Below are 18116 nucleotides of genomic sequence, written 5' to 3'. Positions count from 1 at the left end.
CTCTACCCATTAGGGAACAAGTAGACATTCTAGTGTCCCTAGAGAAGTAGTTCTCAACATATAGGTCACGACCCCTTTGGAGGTTGAACTACTACAAGGAATCACCTAAGATCGTCAGAAAACAAAGATATTTACATTATGATTCATAACAGTAGCAAAATCACAGTTCTGAAGTAGCAACAAAAATAATGTTATGGTTAGGGGTCACCACAACATGAGGAACTGTATTAAGGGGTCACAACATTAGGAATGTTGAGAACCATGGCTCTAGAGCCTGCCCTATTTGTAGACTGCACATCAGCACATCTGTCTCCCCTTACCTGTTCATTTGTCTTCAGTTACTAGGTCCAAAAAGATATTAAAGTAAAGATATCCAGTTATCTAAGGCAGTGGTCACCTTCAGGGACAAAATAAAAGGCTTTAAGATACACTGTCAATCTAAAAATCAAGAAGAAGAGCTACAAAGAGACTACAAATAAATTAATGATTTGTTGATACTATAAAAGTCAGCATATATTTACCCACTAAACTATCACTTTGAGCCATTAAAAGGTAAAATCAATGATAAAGTTCCTTTTTCGTCATAGCTAATATTGTAGACTCTCAGCATTATAACATTCAACACCAGGAAATGTAGTTCAGGCAACTGCTTTGTCTGACAACATTCCTGTGTCACAAAGAAATTAACTGACCAATAAGTGTATGAAGCTGAAAGATCAGAGGAAAAACTAAGTCAGTTTCGAATTGTATGTTTTCTTCTGCAAAGAAAGTGAGAAAGCCTGGTAAGATGGCTTAGGATGGTAAAGAAACTTGCCATGCAAGTCTAGCAACCTGAGCTCAGTCCCTGGAAATACAGAAATGTGACTGAAGAGAAATGACTACACAAAGTTGTCCTCTGACCTTCAGGCCCACAGAGAGAGACACACACATACGAACACCACGGCAAGCATGCCCCTTCTCACCCACATCATGCACACACAAACAAACACAAATTCATCGTTATTATTATAAATGCTGTTATTACTATTAATTTCAAAACTTAGAATGTGAGCAGCATCTCTACCCTATCCTTTTGGTGGGCACAGCACCCTGAAATGTAAGTATGATGGCAAACTCATTGATTTATTTAACAACTATCTGTTGGTCACATACTATGTCCTCAAAGATTGTGGCAGTGATGGAAACAGGTAGATCACTTAGTGTTTTCATTCCAATAGGAAAAATCACTAAGAAAATAGGCAAAATGTACATATTTTAGATTGTGATAAACAGCTATAAACCACTTATATAAGCATGAATAGAAACAAAGATTGTCCACATTTTAAAGAGTAATCACAAATGACCCCATTTAGCAGGTGACTTCCTAGCAAAAATACATAGAGAAGTTCCACCCTTTTGAAAGAACATGGAAATGCAGGCCTGGGAGAGGAAATGAAAGGCAGTAGCTGAATTCCATAGTGTTTTCTCAAGCACCACTTTATTTGACACTACCCCCAAGAATGCTACACCCAGATGGAGCTGCCAGAAGCTCAGGAGCACAGCCTTGGAAAGCTGCCAGGAGAAAATGGAAAGACAGATATTCAGGGTTTTTCCAGAAGCAGATCTAGAACCAACATGTGGAAATTACAGGGAGACAAATCTCCAATAAACAGACAAATAAGATAAGAGCTGTCCAACAATAGAATGTGCAGTCTCATGACGTTATGAAATTCCAATTACTGGAGTTTCTCAAGCAGAAGGTGAACAGCAATAAGCCTGAGATGAGGGACAGAGTTCTGGACTGATACGAAAGCTCTGCAGTTGGACCATCATCTTTTCCAGCTCTGAATCTGTAATTACACAAGCACCAGACAAGTGCTAGATGGCCGTGAAAAGTTCCAGCTGTGAAGGCCAAAAGCTTGGTTAAAGTGTAGGCTCCGCCTCTCATCCATTTTGATTGTTTCCTCTCCACAACCCTGCTGGATTATCTGAAAAATAAAGCCCAGGGCACAAGCTACCTCACACAGTTATGATGAAAATTAAATGAGATACTTCATACAGAAGATTTAATAAAGTACCTGGCACCTGGGCAAAATGTGAATGGCTCAATTATAATATGGATATGCACGTCTAAGATTACCATATAAAATATGTACATAACGGGCATAGATGAATTTCTCTCTGCTTTCAGTTTTTTGCTCAGCACCAGGAAGAGTACAATGCCCAAAGCTGAACTCTTACAATATAGTCATAACATGATAATACTAAAAAATAGCAGAAATAATAAACACCTATAAATAGGTTTCTTTTCAAATTTAGTCATCATTACTACACTTCCCTTCAACATGAGATAAATTTTTACTTCATATTTTAAAAGTTTGAGCTATAAATTTGAAACTCATGAAAAAGGGTATTTTTTAAGCTTTTTGAAAATTTATATATCTTTGTACGATGTATGTGTGTGTGTACAGGCACATACACAAGTCATGGGACAATATTGTGGAGTCATTTTGCTCCTTCCATCTTTAGATAGGTTCTAGGGATTGAACTAAGGTCATCAGAGATATGCAACAACCAGTTGAACCATTTTACAGGATCCAAGATTCTCTTACTAAAATAGTTGTTAAAATTTAAGAACCTGACACATGCCTATATTCCTAGCACTGGGGAAGTAGAGACTGAAGGATACCTGGGGCTTACTGGCCAGACAATCTAGCAAATTGCCAATCACAAGGTTCACTAAGAGATCTTATTTTAAAAAAAAACAAAAACAAAAACAAAAAAAGAGCTGGACAGCTACTGAAGATCTCTGGTCTCCATATACCCTCTGGTCTCCATATACCCATGTGCACATACACACTGACACACAAATACAGTAATTAATTGTATGAATTTCTGCAATCAGAAGTTTCTTGTCCTGACAGTCTTTTCCCAAATATCTGACAGCCACTTCCCAAATAGCTGACTCAGAGACTTAATATTACTTATAAATGTTTAGCCAGTTGCTCAGGCTTATTACTAACTAGCTCTTACACTTAAATAACCCATAATTCTTACCTATGTTTAGCCATGTGGCTTGGTACCTTTTCTCAGTACAACATTCTCATCTTGCTTCCTCTCCATCTGTCTGGTGAATCCTGACACCACCCTTCCTCTTCCCAGCATTTTTAGTTTGGTCTCCCCATCTACACTTCCTCCCTGGCTACTGCTCAATCAGTGTTTTATTAAACCAATTCAAGTGACAAATCTTTACAGTGTACAAGAGGATTATTCCACAGCTAATTTCTCTTTTAAAAACTTGGCAATATTTTTAAGTAAGCAATGGGTTAATGCACCATGATTTCTTTTTGGAGGGTCATCTTTTCAAATTTATCAGCAAACTCATTAAAATTTACCTGATTATATAATTATGTTCAATTGATGATATAGTAGAGCTTTTCCTATTTAACTTTGCTTAATTAATTGAAAAATAATTTTATTAACAGTAATGTCAAAAGTTATTTTCATGAAGCAACAGAGATTATATTAGCTGTGATGCATCTTTCCTGACACAGATTAGTTGGGCAGAACTTAATAAAATATCTATTTTACAATAAATTCCAGAAATTGCAATACTATTCACAGTTTTTTATATAGTACTCATTCTAGAAACTTTCAGTGCTCCTGAGAGTTGAAATTTTCAAGTGCAAATAAAAGTTTCAACAACTGAAAAAAAATTAAAGTCTTTAGTAATAGAAATAACACCCCAAAATTTTCATCTATGTGTTTTCAGTGTGTGCATGTATATAAACACTCAAGGGCAAGCATTAATGGATGTACAGAGGCACATGCTTTCCTTTCAAAATGACAGAACTCAATTTCATATACCAAGTGAGATAGAACCAGGAAGACATGTGCACTTGTGAACTCACAACAGTTCTGGTTGCCTGCACAGGACTTGCACAAACCAGTCAATATCCCAGTATGGAGGATGAAGGTATCACAGACTCCCACCCACAGATATGGAGCTATTGACAATTGATTCTTCTTCTCTAAAGGTGTGGTTGCTGGTATGTCTTCCACATGCCAATGGATGACACCATACCCACAATGCCCCTGATTGCATGGGCAGCACAAACTGAAATCAGAAGGGTTAAAATGAGAGAGTGAGAGAGAGAGAGAGAGAGGAAATGAACATGCAGTTGGGGGTTGAGAGGGTTGGGAGGACTGAAAGAATGAATCTTGGAGGAATTAAGGGAAAAAGTGATGAGTAAATGTGATCAAAATACATTGTATGAATGGAATTCTCATAAACAACCAAACATTTTATTTTTAAAAAGAGAAAGAAACTGTGGTTGGTGTGATGGCTCTGTGGCTAAGAGTACTTTCTCTTTCAGAAGGCCAGAGTTACAGTTCCCATCACCCACACTGGGCAGTTCACAACCTCCTGTAATTGCAGCTGCAGGGGATGCAATGCCCTTCTTACCTCCAAGGGCACTGACATAAATGGACACATAGACATATATACATTGAAAGTAATCTCTTAAAAAAACAGTAAATTTGAACACACAGACATGTCTGGATACTGGAGGGGAAACACACTATGAAGATGCAGGGAGAATGCTATTCACAAGAAACACTGAAGATTGGAGAAAAAACAAGCAAACAAGCACGAGAGTAGGAGAGATGTACAGAACAGAGTTCTCACAGACCTCCAAAGGAACCAAAAAAAAAAAAAAAAAACACTTAGCATTTAGGCTCCATCTGCATGAGACAATAAGCATCTTTTGCTTTAAAAAAAAAAAAACAGAAATCAACTAAGAAAGCCAATTGTTACTTCCAAATTCTTTGATTTTTCCTCTTCTTTACAAGCATGTGTGTATGTCCAGGTGAGTATATACCATGTGTTTGGGCTGCTAGGAACAGTGCTCAGATCTTCTGGAAGAGTAGGATATCTCTCTAGTCTTCAAATTAATTCCCAATTAGCAAATACCAGGGACATGTATTTTTTGTTTGTTTGTTTGTTTGTTTGTTTAGTTGGTTGGTTGGTTTTTCAAGACAGGGATTCTCTGTGTAGTTTTGATGCCTGTCCTGGATCTCACTCTGTAGACCATGCTGGCCTCAAACTGACAGAGATCTGCCCGGCTCTACTTCCCGAGTGCTGGGATTAAAGATGTGCGCCACTGCCTCCCAGCCATGGGAACGTGTATTTTATGCATGTCTTTTTAATAACAGAAAATATAGGAGAAAGAAATCTAGAAAGTCTGGCAATCTCTCCAGATTGTGGCATGTAGCTAACAATTTTAATTTGCCATTACCTTTTTGTCATTCTGGATAAAATGACATGTGTTATTCATAGAAAAAACAACATTTAGTAGTGGACTTAAATAAGGAGAGGAAATCCACCCTTTAGAAAAACACACAGATGTATCACTTTATCACTGATAACTACTTCAGAAGTGGGGACTACAATGCTTTCAGAAAGGTATAGCATGCTTTAAAAAAAATAAATAAGGGAACTCTTGGGGCTGAGGAGCCTGTAGCTCACTAGTACAATGTTTCCTTAGTGTGTGTAGGGCCTGTGTTCAATCCCCATCACCACGAAAAGAAAGAACACAAAGGAAGGAAAACAAGGCAATTATAAATGATGGTATTGTTATGATGTAAAAGATCTGTATTACTGACATATCAAATTCTCATAATAAACCTGTGATGTAAAAAAGCACAAAGAATAACCTGCCCCAAATCCCATTCCATTCCATAAAGATACAATCTGAATGCACAACCTTCAGTCTTTCTATATTGCTTGCCAAGTGAACATGTAAGTTAGCATTTGTGACACAAATAACTGAGTATATTGGTGAAATCATTAAGGCCATTCCATGTAGTTAAAAGGGAGGTTTATTTTGTGGGGTAACTTACAAGTGAAGAGATAGATAACAGGATCTGGGAAAGGTGTAGCACAGTCCGGCGGTGTTCTCTGGAGAACTCTGTTCTGTCTACCTCCAGCGTCCAGGATCCAGGAACCAAGAGAACTGGCCCACCTGGATCTCAGGCATTCAGGGTTTTCTCTCGGCCCCACCTTATAGGCGTGAGTTACCGAAGCCTCAATGGGGGTTAGAACTTCCAGATCAAAGGTGGAATGGCTACCCACTACATGAGTATATTTCTGGTATAAAACATGAGTATATTTCTGGTATAAAAAAATGTAACACCAAAGCCGTGCTACATATACCATGAACTCCTAAGAGCTTCACATTAGAAAGATGATCCAGTCTGTCAACTAATGACAGAATTAGAACTCCAACCCAGACTACACAGACATGAGCGATACTGAAAATTTGATTACCTAAGGATCAACTCTCAGCGATTCCTTCCACCCGCTCTGTACTCTGATTTGATTCCCAGGTCCACATTTGACAGTAGAGCAGCATAAAGCTCACTTTCCTAAATCACTCTCCAAGGATCTGAATAGAGCAATCAAGCTCTCCACCGCAGTTTCCACACCCACCTCTGCCAGCATCACAGCTCATTTTCATCATGCCTGCCTCCTCTGATGATTCTGATTTGGAAAAGTCCTCTCCAGTGACATCCGGTGCCAAAGCTACAATTTAATGATGAATAGAATCGACTACAACTCCTGAACGTTTTCTCAATCTCATCCAAGATGATATTATGCTGTACATCAGTTCTCAGGATAGTTTAGGGAATAAAGGAAAATAAGATTGGGAGAATAGGACCTTGAATGTCAGGCGGCAAAATTTGAACTTCCTATACTAGATAGCTTAGCCTCCAGTGTGGATAAGTGAAATAATCTGAGTGGTATTTAAAGAAGTGTATTCTGCTTGGTAAGAAAACGTCGGAGAGATGTTAACACTAGAAAATAAAGAATCTAGAATGACAACCAGGCCCAAACAAAACAGTGTGCACAAAGAATGCCAGCTCTGGAAGACTGCTACCAGATTGGACAGGACAGATAAAGTATGGCTCTAATGTGACTCCCACATCTGGTCAATGAGGTGAAGGACCCCAGTCAGGAACACATACTGAAAGTATCAGAAAGTAAAAAATAATTCAAACTGATGCTGATAAAATATTTGCCCACACAACTTGAGCTTTTGTTTCCTTTAATTCTTTACTGAACCTTAGTTTTTTACCAGTGGGTGGTAAAACAGGAGGCAGGCACATTAAGAACTGAGGAACTTACTTCCCAGCCACGTCATTTGAATAAGTTCCTTTCTTGATTTCACCTTTTTTCCCAGCCATCTTTTTTAGGACCAGCTGGGAAAGCTGCATTTTGTCAATTTATGTACCATCCTTTTAATAGTGACACATTATGAAATGCACCAGTTGCTCCATATGCTGTCTGCAATTACGTTGCACCTTCTAATATTTACACAGCATTTAAACTAACATTTGTTTAGGAAACCGCTTTCGATGAAGTTTATCAGAAGTATATATACATACATATATTCTATAACAATGTATTTGTTTCAAAGTTGCAATAGTTACGATTAATAATCAGATTAACAGATGAAAGTCGGGAATGTTTTAAAAGACAAAACTTAACATCATAATGGATTATTTAGGCCATAGTTATCAGGTAAGTACAGTTTTAGGAAGCTGTAATCTTCTGAGAACTACATTAAATATTTTGTGCACTGCTGTAGAATATTAAAGTCTTATATTGTCAGTAATCATTCAGAATCAATGACTGGCTTTACCAGACATTGGAAATTCAGAAGTCCCTCCCCTCTGGGCTTTTAATCTGAGGGGAGTAGTAGAGGCAGAAGAACAAGAAAATAAGCAAATCAAAGGGCAACACATGAAAGCTTTTGATCAGGTATACAATCGGTGAAGAAGGAAACTTAAATTTATCCTTCCATTTTGAGGAGGAATAAACAATTAGCACTGGGGGTGTGAAAATAAGGTTTTGATTGATTTCTCATCTTGCCATAACAGGTATTCATGTAAATAAAAGGAAGATATAGGGAAAGGAGCAACCTTTGAAATATACTTTCTAACACACTAAAGATTAAAAGTGTTACATCTCTCTCATCAATCATCAAAATTAGTTTCTAATAGGCTGTTTTTATTATTCTATATATTCCAACTAAAGCATGTGTTAAATACAAGAGGGTTTATTTTCCAGAGTTCTGCCATAGTGAATGCGATCTAATAAAAAATGAAATAGGGAATGAATTCACTGACTAAATCAGAAGGAAGAATTAGAGAAGCTGACAAGTATCTGAGAGGCCTGCTTAAAAAAAAAAAAAAATTGGACTTTCAGTATAAAAACCAGATAAATTTAATGATTCACTTAAGAATTCACTTCTAAACATTTCCTTCAAGTCAGTTTGATGTTCAACCGAAAAGGTGACACATTTCTATACATTTTGTGAAATTCATAAGACTTAAGGGAGATAATTATGAACAGAGCAGAGAATTAAGGCCCAGGAAAAATTCAACTTAAAAAAATAAATAAACATAACAAGACACTAAAAATACAGACATGTGGTGATGTTTACAATATAAATTTTAAATATAAAAAGTTTGTAGTGATTGAAAATTTTTAATTATAGCTAAGTCTATGATAGAAAGGAAAAACTTAAGACAACTGTTCACATCATATGTAGTGTTTGCATAAGGACAGGCCCACAGTTTCCTGCATCTATGGACACAGGGGAGAAGATGTTGCTGCTTTTCATTCTATCTTCCAGGAGAAGTTATCCTGCCCACCAAGGCTCAATTCAGCATGATCAGAAAACACATTTGAATAAAGATTCTGTCTAGGCACCCTAATTTCAGACAAAGGTGGCAAAGAAACCTGAAAGTCTACTCTCAAGAATAGAATGAGGTATAAATAATACTTGTTCCATGAAACCCCAGTGAAGATGACAGAGACTGATTGGAAGGAGTGTATATATTTTCTATCAGTCAGGTATATCTAAGCATGTGTGAGAATGTAAAGGTTGGCAAGTTCCCTACTGAAGAAGTGTTCAGCAGGGTATGACAGAATTGTGGTAGACAACCTCAACCACATAGGGTTAAGTTAGTCACCTTCCATGACCACCTTGACCCCAAGATCCTGTAATAGACTGAAGCAGATGGCTGGCTAGTTCGGTAAAGGTAAGGGCACTTGCCACCCGATGGCCTGAGCTCAATCCCCAGAACCCACATGGCACAAGGAGAGAACTGACTCCTACACATTATCTTCTGACCACCATATATGCACCATGGGTCTTCTGGACATACAAGCACATTCACACAGATATACATACACAAATGAATAAATAAAAAAAGAGTCACTGAATTTGATTAAACTAAATCACACTTTGACATACAATATGTATCTCTGGAAAACTTTAAACCTACTATGAAAGCCAAGAGTCCATAGAAAAGCTGATAGTACCCCAATCTGAATAATGTGAGTACAGTTGTTAGAGGTTATTTCTAAAATTGGGGATTAAAAGGTGTTAACACAATGAACTCCAAGGAGCTGGTAATCTCAACAACAGAGGCCTCCTTCCATTGATAAAAGCCTAAGGTGTGAGAGCTAGATAAGTTAGGAGAAATGCAAGAGAGAGTTGAGTCAGAAGAGGACCCCTGGTGGGAGGGATGGGCTGTGGGGAGGAGCGGGCATCAGAAAAATAGAAAGAACAGGTGCAATATCTGGAGAGACAAGAGGAAGATGGAAGACATGCATCACACATACTAACAAAGCCACGCAGAGGAGAGGGTGGACTAGGAAAACGCAAGACTGTGAGAGGGGCTGAAATAATTCTCTGAGTAGACTTCCAAAGACACAGTTTGCATTTTTCCCAGGAGAGATAATGTTTCTACTATCGCTTTATAGCCTCTCTCGTTTTCTCTCACCCACCTTCTCTGGACTTGTTCTTTGAACTAAGTATCTAAAGGCAATCTCTGCTCTACCCCAAATGGTAGATTTCTGAGTCCTGTCACCTAACACGGAAATCAAACATAGACTGTCCTAGCCTGCCCAGAGCAATCCTCCGCCAGATAAACTTGCTAGTTATTACTTTGTTCAACAAATAAGCTTAATTAACTCTTACTTATAAGACGCTGTGCTAGAAATGAATATATAACAGGCAATAAAACTAGTCAACCTCTGCCTTTATGTGGCATTCAGCTATCAATCATTCTGATCTGTAGTACTCCGTATTCACTAGGAGGTGAATACATCTCAGAGGTGCTGTAAATCAGAGGTTGGCAAACCATAGCACACTTGTCAGATGAGAGCATCCTGTCTCTATAAAACATAAAATCAAAAATAGAAATAAGACCTTTATCATGAAGGGATGTTGGATTTTGACAAATGCCTTTTCTGCATCTAGTGAGATGATCATGTGGTTTTTTTTCTTTGAGTTTGTTTATATGGTGTATTACATTGACAGACTTTCTTGTGTTGAACCACCCTTGTATCCCTAGGATGAAGCCTACTTATTCATGGTGGATAATTGTTTTGATGTGTTCTTGGAGTCTGTTTGCCAGAATTTTATTGAGTATTTTTGCATCAATGTTCATGAGGGAGATCAGTCTGTAGTTCTCTTTCTTTGTTGCATCTTTGTTTGGTTTAGGAATCAGGGTATTGTAGCCTCATAGAAGGAGTTTGGTAATATACCTTCTGCTTCTATTGTGTGGAACAATTTAAAGAGTATTGGTATTAAGTCTTCTTTGAAGATCTGGTAGAATTCTGCAGTGAAACCATCTGGTCCTGGGCTGTTTTTGATTGGGAGACTTTTAATGACTGATTCTATTTCCTTAGGGGTTACTGGACTATTTAAATGGTTTATCTGGTCTTGATTTAACTTAGGTATGTGGTACCTATCCAGAAAATTATCCATTTCTTTTAGATTTTCCGGTTTTGTGGAGTAGAGGTTTTTGAAGTATGACCTGATGATAGACTGCTGGCAATGGTCAAGAGAAAGCCTGATCTGACCCAGTCTGGTGATCAGATGACTAAACACCCTAATAGTCATCTTGGAACTCTCATCCAATAACTGATGGAAGTGGCAGAGATCCTCAGCCAGGCCCCAGGTGGAGCTCCAGGTGTCCAACTGTCGAGAAAGAGGAGGGACTGCAAGAGCGTGAATTGTTGAATCCAAGATTGGAAAAAGCACAGGGACAAATAGCCAAACAAATGGAAGCACATGAATTATGAACCAAAGGCTGTGGAGCCCCCAGCTGGATCAGGCCCTCTGGATAAGTGAGACAACTGAATAACTTGATCTGTTTGGGAGGCATCCAGTCTGTGGGACCAGGACCTGTCCTTAGTGCATGAGCTGGCTGTTTGGAACCTTGGGCTTACACAGGGACACTTTGCTCAGCCTGGAGGGAGGGAACTGGACCTGCCTGTGCTGAATCTACCAGGTTGAATTGAATCCCCAGGGGAGTCTTGGCCCTGGAGAAGATGGGGATTGAGGGGAGGGGCTGGAGGTAAGGTGGGGATGGGGGCGGGAAGGGGGAGGACAAGGGACCCCATGGCTGATGTATAAAATTAAAACACATAATAATAAAGAAAAAAAAGGAAAAATAAAAATAAATAAATAAATAATTTAAAAAAAATAAAAATAAAAATAAAATGTTCACATTCATTTGATTATGTATAGCTGCTTTTGCATTAGAACTTGAATGTTGAGTAGCTGCAATATAAATAATGTGGCCTACAAAGCCTGAAATATTGACTCTCTGGCAATACATGAAAATATTTGCCAAACTTTGCTCTAAATAAAATCTAATTTTTTTATTATCAAGAAATTTTCCATTCAAAAATCTAGTGTTTTAAAAATGGTATATTTATATTAAAAGACATATGGTGAAACACATATATGCTGCAACACACACACACACACACACACATCTAGGTGCCTTAGTTAAAATCATATCATGAGGAGAGCTGGCATCCTACAAGATCATATTTCTGTTGTTTTACTTTCATTTATACCTCCATTGCTAAAACCAGTAACAAAAAAAATCACATGGATAACATCATGAAAACAAATTGGTAACAATTACCAGAAAAAGCACAGCCACTGAAATCCTGTAGAAAGACTCAGTCTTACCAGAACCTTACTCTTTATCATCTAAGTTTAGAGACCCACTAACTTCACTAACCTCAACAGTTTTCTTTGAACATATTCACATGCAGTGGCTAGAGATATTTTAGAACTGCATAGAAGAAAAAACAATTCAAGAAAATTATGCAAATCTTTGACTCACTCATGACTAATGAAACAGAAACTGGTCAATCAATACATGCTGTTGAATAAAGTAATGGGCTCTCCAGTTATGTTTACCATTCAATTCTAAGCATTCTTAGAGCCCCCTTTTCAAGTGATAACATTGTCTTATATCTTATCCAGTCCTCATTATTCACCTTCTTCCACACCATAAAAGGGCCTCTTTTAAGAGAAGATCCTTATTAAGAAAAGATTCTGAATCACACCAAACAAAATTTGACAGAGGTGATTTTAGGCTATCTTTTAAATTGAACAACATAATTGATTATAAAAGCATTTAGCCAACACTCAGTGCTATAATGCCAAATCAAAGTAGCAACAGTAGCTTTGCTTCCCTGCAGAGTGTATGCTTATTCCCCAATCACTTGACTCAGAAAGCATTAAAATTTAAAACAAGAATGGGGAAAAACAATACTTTCATTAGCTGTTACCAAAAAATTCCTAATAAGAAGTGACAGGCACTGCATCTGCTGTGGTTCTCCAAAGGACACTAAAAGACTTAGTCTGTGGTGGCTGTGGCTGATCATCGATTTATCATTCCCAAAACCTTTCTTTTCCCCTAGTGGTAATAATTGTACTGTGAATAAATTAAATGGCCACTTAGTTCACATTTCATCACCCTGAAGCAACAATACTAGGCTTGAGGAAGAACCTCACAACGTGTTGGTTCTTCAAAGTCTTCCCAATCTATCCCACCAGCCCAGTGGGAAAATACATTTCAAATACCCAAGATGGGGGATTGAGCCCAACCTTGAAATATGACCCAGGAAGAAGTTGAAGTAAGTGAAGACATGTCAGCCTGGGAGAGGTATAGTTAAGCCATTAACAAGGATCTAAGTTTACTCCAGGCTTGAAATCACTTTCTTTGGTACTCACAGGACATGTAATTTCCTTTTAATGCAGGTAGCCTAACCTATGTTCTTTCCTATCAAGTATCAGAACTACACCTGGATTATGTTGTCTAATTAGTTGTTTGGTGCCTAATACCCTCTATAGTTAGCAAATGCCACTAATCACAATGTACCTGACTAGAGCAGAAATCCCTATTACTAAAAGAGGATAAGTACTGAAAAACTATTAGGTGCTTAATATACCAACTGAATTGACAAAAAAAAAAAAAAAAAAAAAAAAAAAAAAAAAAAAAAAAAACAAGCTAGATCCTTAGCCCTTCTGACAGAATGTAAGAAAATATGATCATTCTGTGCTATACACCTCAAAAATAACAGCCAGTATCTTTCTGTCCTTATATACCATATGCAATGTTCCAAAACTATACACCAATTGAATCCATGTATCTCCTCCATTAAATATTTTCCCTCTTTAGTTCTTTCAATCTCATCCTCTGGCTGAGGACTCCCTTAGTTCTTCAGCTATCCTCCAGCTGAGGGTATACCTCAGTGATAGGGCATTTACCTAATGAGCTCAAGGGATTTGACCTCATCCATAACACAGAAAACAAAAAATAAGGATAAACTCAAACTGAGCTCTGTTACAATTTCTTTTTTTATTTTATTTTTGAGATTATAATATACTAACAGTTCTTCCTTCCCTTTCTTCTGTCCAAGCCCTCCTATATATCCCTCCTCACTTTCCTTCAAATTTATGGAAACTTTTACTAATTTTTATTATATATATATATATAACACTAGTTCACTCCATATGATGTTATTATTAATGTATATCTTCAGAGTTAGCCACTTGGCTCTGGACAACCAATTGGTGTGCTCTTCTCTTACCTTTCCCACTCCCAGATTTCCTCAGTTGTCTACAGTTCTTTGTTTACAGTTGAGGCCTCATGGGCTTTTCCCCATCCATTTTGACTTTTACCTTTCAAAATATCATGATCCTCAAGTTTCTCACACCATTAACCAAGGGGAAAAAAAAACTACCATCAGATCAGAAACTATGAAATTGTTAGAGGAAAAATTAGAAAAAGCACTTGAAGATACAATAGACAAGGATTTGACAGAACATCAAGTTGTCCACAAAATGAGGTAAACAACATATAATTAGGACATAACAAAATTAATGTTTCAGCATAGAAGAGTAGATAGTTAATAGAGTGAAGCAAGCCTATAGAATGAGAGACAATCTCTGTTAGCTATTTTTGATTATATCAAGAATAAAGAATACAAAAAAAAAAAACTAAACAAGAAATCAAACACCTCTATCAATAAATGGGCTAACAAAGTAAATAGACAATTCTCAAAGGATAAAATACATATAGTATACAAACATGCAAAAAATGGTCAACCTTACAAGCCATCTAAGAAATACAAATCAAAACATTATACAAGCTGATCAGGTTGAATTTATGTTTTTACACACATCCACATATATAAAACAACATTTTTTTTAAAAAGAGGCCATAAATTTAAGTAAAAACTTAGTGGAGGGTATACATGTGAGGTGTGGAGAGAGAAAATTCCAGAAAGTGGGGAAATGATGTAATTATAATCTCAAAGGAGTTTCAAAATATTTTTAAAAACTATAGTGAGATTCTATTTTCCCATAGTCAAAATGATAATCACTAATAAAAAAATGAATAACAGAAAGTGCTAGTGAGGATGTGGACGAAAGGAATGCTAATACACTGTAGATTGAATATAAATTAGTTCAGCCACTGTGAAAGTCAGAATGGAAGTTTCTCCAAAAATTAAATTTGAATCTTCTATATGACCTAGTTATATCATTACTGGGTATTTACTCAACTGATTCAAGTCAAGCTATCACAGAAACACATGCACATTGGTAATATTAAAGCACTGTTCACACTAAACAATTATGGGACCAATGAAGCATTCACAACAGTGAAAGGGATAAGCAACACATGTTACATATACACAATGAAATATTTTTTCAGTCATAAAGAAGAATGAAAGTCATCTCCATTGCTGGAAAATTGATGCAACTGAAGATGATCATTTTAAGGCAATTAAGCCAAAATCTGCAAGGCAAGTATTTCTCTCATTCATGGGGTTCCTAGTATTTACAGATACACAAAGTCATGTGTATACATATGACATGAAAGCAAAAATAAAACTGTCTAGGACAACAAAGGGAGGGGGAGGATAATTAATGGGAAGTAGGGATATGAAAAGAGTAGAGATGTATGAAGTGGAATGTGCTGGCATAAAATGTAAATTTACAAAATCTTTAAAATTATTAGTTTTACTTTCAAAAATAGAGAAGTTTTCAATACTCGCATGGGACCTGAATGTTCTGACCAGTTACAAGTGACATAATGCCAAATCCTTAGTGCTCCGCCTTCCAGCTGCAGTAACTAACACTCACAGTCACTCTCCTGTTCCTAAAAGACTTACCTCTAGATTTTTAATGATCCCACCCTGATCATATCTCAGTAGCGAATATCGCAGTAGCGAAAAACATACCCACTTTTTCTTTACTTATTAATCTATCTTATTTTATAACCCTTCAGAGTTCTAACTCAACTCATCTTAAAAGTTCTTATTAATAAAAATAAACCTGGAGCCAGGTATTGGGGTGAATGTTGGAAGATCAGAGAAGCAGAACAAGCCACAGCCACCTCACCTTGCCAATTCCTCAGATGATCCTTTTTCCTCAGACTGGAAGCCTCTCCGTCCTCATCCAGAATGAATCTTAGCTGAACTACTGCTCAAAAGCCTAAAAGCTTAACCAGCTCTAGTTCTTTGCCCTCGTGCCTTAAATACCTTTCTGCTTCCTGCCATCACTTTCTGGGATGAAAGGCTCTTGTTACCACACTTAGCTGTTTCCAGTGTGGCCTTGAACTCACAGAGATCCAGACGGATCTCTGCCTCTGGAATGCTAAGATTAAAGGTGTGTGCTGCCACTGCCTAAGCTCTATGTTTAATATTATGGCTGTTCTGTTCTCTGACCCCCAGATAAGTTTACTGGGGTGCACAATATATCAACCACAAACCTATCTTACTTTTATAACCCTTCAGGGTTCTAACTCAACTCCTCCAAACAACTCTCCACAATTCTGTCTTTAAGTATGGTTATCTCACTAATACTTGAAATTTGAGATAATTTAGCTGACTATTAAATTGAGGTTATGACTTCTGGTTTCAAGTATCTTCATACAACAAAAATTAACATATACATGCTGTACATATATACCATGAAAGCTAAAATACACTAAACTTCAAATTTTCTTTGATATACTAAACCATAGTATACATTAATATTATACAAGTCTTAGCCTCCATAATACTGATATTTTTAAATATCTGATTCCAAATACTGATATTCCCATTGTCACTCATTAAAAAAATAAAAAAATAAAAAAAACCTCAAAGTCACAGATCTGTGCTTCTGGTTTTCATTCCCAAATTTTACATCTGAATAAGTCATTTTTGTCATCTACTGACAACCCTGAAAATCATCTGGCTGCTACATGCTTAAACAAAGATACAAAGCCCTTCCAGAAGTTGTAAAAAAAAAAAAAAAAAAAAAACAGAGTAATGGATGGTAACTCATGAATCTCATCATTGTAGTCAGAAGATACACTGAAAACCTCATAATTTTAAGTAGGAAAAAAACTATTACTCAAAAGTCAAAAAATGATCAGATTGTATGTAATTAACTTTATATGAATATTGCAATTGAAAATGGCCTGATATATCCAGACTTTGTGGCTCACACTATAATCCCAGCATTTGAGAATCTGAGACATCAGAACTGCCTTAAGTCTTGAGAGCAAGGGGTCGAGCTGGCCTACAGAATGAGACCTTGTCTCAAAAATCCAAAATATGTAGGAAAATTCGGTTGATGATGACTCCATGTTACTGAATTCTTCTTATAATATGTTTATTTTGTGACTATCAAAGTACCGATTTGTTTTCTATGGTTCCTGATGGAATTCAAGTCCTAAATATGTAACTGCAGACTATAAAGCTATTCAAGGTTTTACCTAACTCAATTCAAATTACTTATTTTCTGCTACTTTGGACATTCCAAACTCACCAAACCCTCACTAGCTCCTTCTGTAGTATAGATCCCATTCCTGGCCCTGTTCCTCAGATAGGGTGCACATCCCTCCATAACCTAATCCTTCTCCAATGGATGGATCTTATCCAACCACCACATGCTACTCAGATCCTTGAAACAAGATACCCCAAATGCCCTGATGTTAACATCCTCAACACTTTCTGCAGTTCTTCCCTGAGTGTATGCGCTCAAAGATCTGATCAACAAGTGGCTAACCAGTCCCAAAAATGTCTTCTCCAGGAAGCCTCAGAAACAATACTGATGATTAAACCAGGCTTGCACACACTCTGAAGTGTAAAGCACTCCACCGAACACACGCTTTGCCTGCCAAAGTTTCTGATGCAATCTACTTAATCAGTTACAGAAAGACCCTCCAGGCAGTGGTGGTGCACACTTTTAATCCCAGCACTCAGGAGGCAGAAGCTGGTGTATCTCTCTGGGTTCAAGGCCAGCCAGGTCTCCAGAGTGAGTTCCAGAACAAACAAGGCTACACAGAAAAAACGTCTCAACCCCCACCCCCACCCCCCCCCCCAAAAAAGAAAAGGAAAGACCCATCCCCATGCATGAAGAGACCTACCTCCTCCAAGGGCGCCGCGACACAGATCCCCAAGCCACAGCACCTGAGAGCATGCGCTGCCTGAAGGGACCAAAAGTCTGAGAGAACAGAGAGCGGGCTGGCGCTGCACAAATCTTGGGCTCCTGAGCGAGAAGGACGCCCTCAGGCGGCAGGGGAAGCGCAGGGGCTGGTGTTCCCTGCCATGCGCGCGGATGCAAGCGCTGCCCGCAGGTAGGCGCCAGAGCCCATAGCGTCACCCCGCCCTGCTCCTTTCTTCCCGTGCCAATCAAAAGAAGGAGGCGGGCAGAGACCACAAGCCCCAGAAGCACTTGCGCTACTCGCCTCGGAGG

The 18116-nt window shown here is 37.9% G+C and overlaps 1 protein-coding gene across 1 annotated transcript in view; it reads right to left on the bottom strand.

Moving 5' to 3' along the window:
* The window catches only part of Mei4 (meiotic double-stranded break formation protein 4), a 189767-nt gene extending 171784 nt beyond the window's left edge, over nucleotides 1–17983 (bottom strand). The window contains exon 1 of the mRNA XM_036193876.1: nucleotides 17788–17983. The gene's annotated coding sequence lies outside the window, so the exon portion shown is untranslated. The remainder of the gene's footprint in view (nucleotides 1–17787) is intronic.
* Between the last annotated feature and the right edge of the window lie 133 nt (nucleotides 17984–18116).

This window comes from Onychomys torridus, chromosome 7, assembly GCF_903995425.1.
Source record: "Onychomys torridus chromosome 7, mOncTor1.1, whole genome shotgun sequence".
NCBI lineage: Eukaryota > Metazoa > Chordata > Mammalia > Rodentia > Cricetidae > Onychomys > Onychomys torridus.
The sequence above is the reverse complement of the archived record's forward strand: the minus strand, read 5'-3'. Positions and strand labels throughout refer to the sequence as shown.